Source organism: Pelodiscus sinensis, chromosome 7, assembly GCF_049634645.1.
Source record: "Pelodiscus sinensis isolate JC-2024 chromosome 7, ASM4963464v1, whole genome shotgun sequence".
Lineage (NCBI taxonomy): Eukaryota > Metazoa > Chordata > Testudines > Trionychidae > Pelodiscus > Pelodiscus sinensis.
In genome coordinates this window covers 75,200,666-75,209,915 of record NC_134717.1, presented here as the reverse complement: position 1 = coordinate 75,209,915, position 9,250 = coordinate 75,200,666, and the positions used below count along the sequence as shown (strand labels likewise).

The 9,250-nt window shown below is 42.0% G+C and overlaps 1 long non-coding RNA gene across 1 annotated transcript; it reads left to right on the top strand.

The window, feature by feature from the left end:
• The first annotated feature begins 1,944 nt into the window (after positions 1-1,944).
• On the top strand, positions 1,945-9,044 carry LOC142830259 (uncharacterized). Its single transcript, XR_012905411.1, has 3 exons — positions 1,945-2,004; positions 7,191-7,242; positions 8,914-9,044. It is a non-coding gene; the product is annotated as an uncharacterized LOC142830259 (long non-coding RNA).
• The last annotated feature ends 206 nt before the right edge of the window (positions 9,045-9,250 follow it).

The following is a 9,250-nucleotide window of genomic DNA, read 5'->3' as shown; positions in this document are numbered from 1 at the left end:
TTGACCACTGTTGCCTCGGCCTCACACCAGGCCTGTAATAGAGGCTTCTGTTTTAAGCCCTCATCTTACTACAGCTGGCAGCTATTAACATCTTGCAGCATAACAATACCCTGCATCTCAGCTCTGCTCATCATTCAATGGAGCTGAAAATGATGAAATCCTGCAGGGTTTATTTCCCAGGCAGAATGAAAAGAAATTATTTAAAAAATTAAAATGTTTACAAGCTTAGCTATTTACAGAGCATCTTTCCGTCATGACTTTTTCACATCACCAATCCAAATCGATTTTACTTCTTCATCCTCTGTAAAAGTGCACTGAGATCTATGGATGAAAAGTGCTATATACAAGTTAAGTATAATTGTTATTATTATTAGAAACTTTTAGTCATACATCCCTTTTTAGAACAGTCATAGCAAACCTCAAATGAAATTCTCCCCCTCGCCCACACAAGCTGCTCCAGAAAAATGAAAAAGTAAAGTGAATTACTAAAAAATATTGTAAATGATACAATAGTTGAAAAGATAGACATTCTGTAGACTTTCACCCATCAAAAATTGAAATTCTTTTGCGATCTTTAGTGTGGTGGCACTACCCCTCATCATAATACTGCTGTCTCACATTAGAGCTAGTGATGAGAATTGGGTTAATTTCCTCATGGGCTTCCACAGATGCAGTCCTCCAGTAAGTAGCTGAATCAGCTGATGTAAATAAAGTGCTCAGGCAAACACATGTATATCTTAAAAACTGGTATGCCACAAGAGGGGCTAGAGTAGAATTTACAGTGAGCATCGGAGATTATTTTGTCAACGCCTTACTGATATACAACCTCTACTCTTCTCCCCACCCTCATGTTCATAAGTACAGGCAGTCCCCGAGTTACTCGGATCCGACTTATGTCAGATCCGCAGTTACGAACGGGGCTTTTCTCGCCCCAGAGGACGGGAGCGGCGGGAAGCCCAGATGCGCCGCGGTCCACCGCCCCCATCCTCTGGGGCGAGAATAGCTGCTCCCCGTCTCCCTGGTCTGCAGGGAGACGGGGAGCAAAGCCTTGGAGCACGCCAGCAGCGGGACAGAGGTTTTCAGAGGTTTAAATATAGGAGCATTCAACTTTCTAGAAGCACACAAGGCACTGCTAGTCCACCTTAACTAATTTTTTGGGAAGTGAATTAATGCATTTAGACCAGACCAAGTCTCTACTGAGAAGACCTACTATTGACAATATCGTATTTGTAGCGTATTCAGTATTGAGCATATGCCAGATCGCTGATGCTTGACATTCATGAAACATGGAAAAGGTATTTGACTATGTAGAGTGGAGAACATTTAAAATTATTAGGAGAGGCCCCAAGATGTACCAGAACAATACCCAGTGCAACTGAGAATCATAGAACATTTTCCACCAATTTTCTATCTTTCATTCTTGGAGATTGCCAGATTCTGAGCTGGTCTTAGTGTAAGATATAGTAGCCTCAGAACTACTCCACTTTGCATTGGTCAGTAATAGCTGCCAAACAACTACATTGGTGGCCAAGATTTCTGGAATAAGTTGTGCTCTGTACTTTGCACCTCCTGCTCTGACATCTTTCCAGCCTACCCCAGAATCCTTTCTATACCAAAGAGACCAAGTATAAAACAGAAGTATTCAGATGCTACCTATATCAGTAGTCTACAAGGGGAAATAGTGTTCTTGGCATGTTGGATGTCATAAAAATCTTAGAAGGACTTGAAGGAACCTTGATAGGTCATCTAGTCCATTCTCATATAATCTTGCCCTTGTGGAGGTATAATGGGACTAGACCCTAAGGCCAAAATGGCCATAGAGAAGTCCTCCAGGCAGCCAGAGGACTGCCAATCAAGGGCCAGGAAGGACTATATAAGAAGCTGCAGGACTAGAGGCAGCTCAGTTGAAGCCCAGACCTGGAAAGGAGGAGGTGGCGGTGACTGGTTGGCAGAACCAAGGACAGCTCCCAGTGGAGAGCTGTTGAGCAACTCATGGACTTAAAGGTAAAGCTCTGAAGAAAGGGCAAAGGACTTCTCTCCAGGAAGGGAAGCCCTGGAGGCACCACTCTCATTCAGAGTGAGGCAACAAACTAAGGGAATGGCATTGAATTGAGAGACACTCTACAGAGGGTACCAGGATAGGCCTCTGTTAGAAGTGTAACCCGGAAGTGGTTTGTGATTGCATAGGGTGTGACTCCACTGGAGGGCTGAGTAGCCTCGAGGCTTTTAAAACTGAGGCTTGCAGGAACTTGCAATTGGCCAAAGGGGGCACTCGTGTGAGGTAAAGGCTAACTCTGTTACAGGAGGGAATGCCATTGTTTTTGCTATGTGAAGGTAACTCCCAAAAGGGAGTTCATTACATGAGAAAGTCAACTGTCCATATCCTTTTCAGGGAAGGGGCCATGGTGTACTTGCTTGACTACAGCTTTACAGCAGAATTCCTCAGGTGTATATTGGCAATACTTATGGATCACTGTCAGTCAAGTATTGTACAAGGTTTGGGGCCAACACGCAACAGTGGGTGCAACAATGTTCTGTACGTTCACATAAAAAAATCCAACAACATCACATAGGTATGGTAGAATCTCAGAGTTACAAACAACTGCCATTCCTGAGGTGTTTGTAACTCTGAACAAAACATCATGGTCGTTCTTTCCAAAGGTTGCAAATAAACTTTGACTTAATATGGCTTTGAAACTTTACCGTGTGGAAGTAAAATGCTGCTTTTCATCCTCTTAATTTAAATGAAAGAAGCGCAGGAACAGTTTCTTTACCTTGTCATTTTAAAAAAAAACTTTCCTTTTATCATTTTAGAAGTTTAACACGGTACTGTACTATATTTGCTTTTTTGGGGGGGAGTAGTGGGATGTCTCTGCTACTGCCTAATTACATGCTTCCAGTTCCAAGTGAGGTGTGTGGTTGGTTGATGTGTTTGTAACTCTGCAGTTCTACTGTAGTTTTAAACTGACCCTTGTTTCCTCCTGGTAGATGATCTAACCAGACTTGGGAGCATAATCTAAAAGAAAACTGCTGTGACAATCAGGGTCCAAGTGCCCCAAAAAAAGAACAGAGTCTGAAAACCAAAAATAAGCAATTGAATCAATGTTGTATGTGCCGATATTATGTAGAAATATGTGTCAAGTAAGGTCTCTTATAAAAACTTGTAATGTTTTGAACTTGATGGTCATTAAAACAGCAGCATGGCCTTACACCAGAGAGTGAAGTAATCAGGAAGGGAGTGTCATCTTCCATTTTACACAAAACTAACTGGAATCACCCAGCAATGTACCATCTGGGCAAAGATAACAGTGGATCACTAAATTAGCAGACATTGGAACGCAAATAAAAATCCCAGCCTTGGAAAACTAAGGAAGGAGGAGTTTGCCCCACTCAGAGTAAACAGGAAAACGTCGTCAATCTTCTTTAAAAAAGATGATCTGATGTGAATGCTATCCAGAAATTAAGGGCCAGCATCATATGGTATGTCTACACTGCAATTAAAAACCATGCTAGCTGACTCAGACTTGAGGGATACAGGCTGTGAGGCTATTTATTTTTAGTGCAAGTATAGCCTATGACGATGACCCTCGTTTTCTGGCTATATTTCACTTCAAATTCTCTTCCTTTTTTTAAAGGGTGACAAACCATAGCAGAAAAGTCAGTGTGTTCAGTAGCTAGGAATATGGGAAATGGATTTGCTGGAACTTGGGATCAGAGGGTGTTACTGATGTCACCCTTAGGGAGTAACTAGGCTGGTAGAAGCTGGGGTTGATACCTTTATGTTGTGGGCTGTCTACTGGTATTAGAGCTCTGAGCCATAGCAGAACAGAATTAAGGCATCCAAAGTTACAAGGCACATGGTTACAAAACTTCTTACTAGTCTGGATGATCACCAAAATGTCACAACTGTCAAGTCCCCCTCTCAAACCAGACAGCTGGATTAAATTTCTCTTTTCCAAAGAAAAGCTACTCAGAGAGCAAGCTTGCAAACAGTTCACAATTCACCTTTGAAAAAAATCGCCTAAACCTATTCCTTGAATGGATTGTCACTTAAACAACTCTTATGATGCAGAAGATGTTCTACACAATAAGAGATGGAGCCATTTATCCAAATCCTGCAATGTTTGACTTCGCTGAAAGTCATCCTTCCAGAAATCATAATTTCATTCCCTTTACAGCAGGAACCTCAGGCCCAGGGGCCAGATGCAACTCCTGGCTTCCCTGGACCTGGCCCCTGAAGCTCAGCCTTCTCCATCCCCACAGCACTAGGAAGCCTGTGCTGGTGCTCCTGCCTCCCCCTCCACAGGGCTGGAGCACATCAATTCTATTAGGCTGAGCTCCCCTTGGCTCTTTGAGAGGGGAATGTGGGAAGTGTCTTTCTCCTCAGTCAGGGGTCACGTCAGTGAGAGGGTTTGGTTATTTGCTTCTCACTTGTGTGCAGACCCTGACTTTTTTTTTGGTGGGTCAGCAGCCCTGACCCAAAAAAGGTTCCCCATCCCTGCTTTACAGATTGGATGTTTAGAACTGAAGAGGGAGCAAATGATTTAAAACAGTATGTATAAAAGGAAGAAAATTGTAATATATAGTGCAATAAATGTATAGGAAACATATAATATAGTAAGAAGGCAGTCAGATCTCAACTGCTGTAAACTAGCATAGCTTCACTAAAGGCACCAGCGGACCATAAACTAGATTCCACACAGGTCCTTTTAAGTACTTCTAACCTTTCTTACCTTTCCCCGAATAAACTACCGAGATGATGAACATTTGCTAAGATAAATATAGCTTCAAAACACACAATTAACCTGTTTCTTTCTACTTGTTCTGTGACTCCAGGAGTCAGAAAACCTTCACAGTAAGTTTACTTCAGAGAGAAGTTTAGCTTTCAAGCTCTCAGCACACACGTCACCTAACAGTCTTTAACATTCCAAAATGTGCTTTATTTTGGTGCATGACTTGCTTCTTCGGTGATACTAAAGATTTTGCTTTTTCTTTTTGATCTTCCTCCTTTATTTCTGGTAGTTCCTGCCTCCTAGTCTGAGTCTGGGAATGTCCTGTTTTCCTGAAAAAAATTCAATTGCATCCACACTGCAATTGCATTCTTTCAAAAGCAAATTGAAAGAACAGAGGGGTTTTTCCGGCATTGGTAATTCTCCTTCTATGAGGAAGAAACCTTTTTCTGAGAGCTCTTTTTTTCAGAAGAAGAGGCCTCCAGGAAATAGCACAGGTGCCCTGGTGGCCACTTCATCCAAATTAATCACAACTCTATAGTGCCTGTCTCCTGGCCCTCTTAAAGCTGCAGGCACCCTGGACAAGCCTTGTGGCAGGAACCCGGCCTGAGAGCAGCACCCTGACCGCGTGGCTCTTCCTGTCATAGGCATTGCCACCCAGGGCACAACCTCAAGTCCCCTGAGATCCGCCATCTTGTTGATAAGGCTTTGTTTTTCCAAATTTAATTGAGGATTTCTGTAATTGGATGCCCTGATGTCGGACTGTTTGGCTAAGGGTATAAAGATACTAGGATTGATTGTATTAGCAGCTTTACTGGGCCCGGCTTTGCTGGGACCACGTTTGGCTCACTTTGCTTTACTGATCAATAAAGCAAATCAGTTGTTAGCCGCCTAAACAGAGAGGAGCGTGTTTTTGCTTCGACACCCCCGATCTCCTCCGGCCAGCCCTGCTCCCCCCAACCCCCTCCTGGCCAGCCCTGCTCCCCCCCCATGCCCGCTCCCTGCCTCAAGTCCCCTCCTATACCCTCCCTCCTGGTCCAATGGGTTTGTTTTGTTTTGTTTTGCTCGACAAATTTTCCTTGGGGGCTGGTTTTTTGTTGTTGTTGGTTTTTTTGACAAAAAAATCCTTGGTGTTCCCCATAAAAAAATATTGTTTGGTGTTCCTCAGTCTTAAAAAGTTTAAAAAACACTGATCTAAATGATAGTAACATTTGCAAAACACAGCCCTGCAGTAATCAAGTGGAAGCAAAATATTACATCAAGAGATGGTGTCATGCTGCAGGAAGGACTGAAGTGTGGTCATGAAGGACTGGAGTGTTGACTGAGACACCAATCAATCTAAAATAACCATTACAAGTAACTAATTTAGTGCTGTCCTAAGAGAACACAAGTAATACTTCTAAGGAAGAAGATTAACTATGCAAGTGGTTTTTATTCCAAAAAGAACGTCAAACAATAGTAGAAGCTCACTAATTAACATTCACCTAATCCACATAAACCATAACAAAATGGCAGCCTTTCCCTGTTTCTCAGCAAAGATTTAACAGCAGAGATTGTGCAGTACTGAGATTTCACATTATTGACATTTAATTACTTTAATAAAATATACTGTGGAGCATTTATAGTATTCTCTGAGCTACGAGTATAAATAATTTAAAATTTTACAAATCATTGCAAGATGTCAGCATCATTATGCCTACTCCTAGCTTTTTATTGTCGATGGTATACATTTCTCATGACTGTTTATAAGAAAGAGCCCCTCCACCCTAAATCTGAGATTTTTGGACATCTACATAAACCTCAAATTGTTGAAAATAAACTCCACAAAATGAAATGAATAAAGGCTCTAACCACACACCAGGAGCATGACATTTTTGCTAGTTGCTTGTACTAGCTTTATACAAATGAATCCATTCATGTATAATGTCATATAATCCTGAGTTATGGCTCACAATATATGGAATAATTAAGAGTCTTCTAAATTTTCTTGACACAGTGAAATCTTGGTGGAGAAGAATGGGTGAATTAAATAGGTTGAGAAAAATGGCAGAGCTCACCAATATTCAGCAAGGAGAGAAATCATCTCTGCCATTAACAGAAAACAGGTCAGAAGCTTTCGTAATTGCACTGACATTACTTTCCCAGTGCAACAGCCTAACTAAGTCATGTCTGATATGAAGAATTATTTTAAATAAATTGCAGTAGGTTGTAGTTTCAGAATGAACACACTGCATAATCATGTGTGATGAACAAAGCATTTTATTAGCCATGGGCAAGTACTGGAGCATTCATATCCAGAAGATTTTATAAACTACCTTGTAAAATGATTTAGCGATATGTTGAATTAGTGCATGTTGTCCACTACGTACAACAAAAAATATAGCCAGGATGTGAAGTATTTATGCCTTCCAGAGCAGAAATACCATATTACTGACACCAAATCCTCTGATTGTTCACTAGATTGTCATTTGCTAACCAAGATGTGCAACAGAAGCAGGAACAGGCTGGTCAGGTAGGCTATCTGGAAAACTTTTGTCACTTTGTCTGCCATGGCTATACTTAGCAGGTAAACACAGGTTGGCTTCAGAAAATGTGCTGCCCTTACAGTAAGCAAACTCTTCTAACTGTAGCTGTGGAATGAAGCCTGCTATTTGACGCCACCTCTTCTGATGAAGTGGTTTTACCCACAAAAGCTCGTGATTCTAGATATATTTTTGTTAGAGTCTAAGGTGCCACAGGACTATTAGTTGCTATTTCACTGTTTATATCCTGCATCTGTGTAAGGTAAAATGTAAAAAGACTGAGGGAGAAAAAACTTTGAATAAATATGTATCAGTTGACATACCTGTGCCTTGAATCCATCACAGGGATCTGACTATGAAGAAGAATATTGTTCAGTCCAAACAAACTAGAGGTGTTAAGTGGCAGCACTTTTGCTTATCACAAATGGATATCCTTTGCATCTGAGCACAATTTCCCATTTGAGTCATATGAAAAGTTGGTAGGGAGTAGAGCACAATTTCTGACAGGCCAGAGTAAATGGGACAACCCTGGCAATGCGTGAGTGATGTGGTACAGATAAAGGCCTTCACACACCAATTAAATATCAGCCAGGCAGCGAGCACATTGCTACTGCTGTCACAGACTTGCTATAAGAGCATAAGAATGGCCAGACTGGGTCAGACCAAAGGTCCATCCAGCCCAGTATCCTGTCTGCTGACAGTGGCCAATGCCAGGTGCCCCAGAAGGAGTGAATCGAACAGGTAATGATCAAGCGATCTCTCTCCTGCCATCCATCTCCACCCTCTGACAAGCAGAGGCTGGGGACACCATTCCTTACCCATACTGGCTAATAGCCATTAATGGACCTAACCTCCATGAATGTATCTAGTTCTCTTTTAAACCCTGTTATAATCGTAGCCTTCGCAACCTCCCCAGGCAAGGAGTTCCACAGGTTGACTATGCGCCGTGTGAAGAACTTCCTTTTATTTGTTTTAAACCTGCTGACCATTAATTTCATTTGGTGGCCCCTAGTTCTTATATTATGGGAACAAGTAAATAACTTTTCCTTATTTACTTTCTCCCCACCACTCATGATTTTATAGACCTCGATCATATCCCCCCTTATGATGCCTTTGACTTCCAGCAGTCAAGACCTGACCTGGAAAATCAGAGGAGCAGATTACACTGTGGGAAGTTAGCATCCCTTTGAATTTACTGGTGTTTGAACAGAGACTAAAGACCTAATGCTAAAGTAACTGAAGCCAGAAAGATTCCCATTGACTTCAGTGGGTTTTAGGTTAGAACATAAGTGAGGAATAAGTGAAGGGTATTTATCACTTGCATACAAGCCATGTCTTTTTATTATAGCTGGTCAGAAAATAGGGTGTTGTTTCTGCAGAAAAGTTTACAAAAATGAAAAAAAAAAACCCAAATCCCCCACCACAGCCTGTGTCCTGGCAGTTCTGAAAAGACTTGAATTCTCTTCATTGCTTGCACGGAAGACTGCACCTGACTCAGTCATATAGTTTGTGCAAGTTTATTGGGCAAGTAGCAGTTCTATAGATGCCATGCCAGCTATGTCATGGCATTCCATTTTGATTTCAGTAGAATTCCAGTAGAATATGGCAACACCAAAGTTGGCATGATGATTCATTTAACAGCTTGCCACTTTCCTTCACAGGCATCGACAGCTCCAGCATAAAAACAGGACAAGACAACACCCAGATTCCAAAAAGGACTGTCCACATTTGTATCCTGACCGTGCTGGAAGAAGCTTCCTGCTAGTCTCTTGAGCTCCAGATCTATTTTTTTGCCATTGAAATGTCTGGTTTCTGGACCACTTGAGCTCCTGAATGAACAGTATCAGGACCACTATATTTACCTGCTGTTAGGCTGCAAGAACATTTCAGTTGTTGAATCAGAGGGACTCCTGGATTGCCTTGTCTTCTGGACGAGTGGTTCCCAACTGGTGGGCCACAGCCTGCTGCTGGTTTCCGACTTGCTGGCTGCGGAGGCTG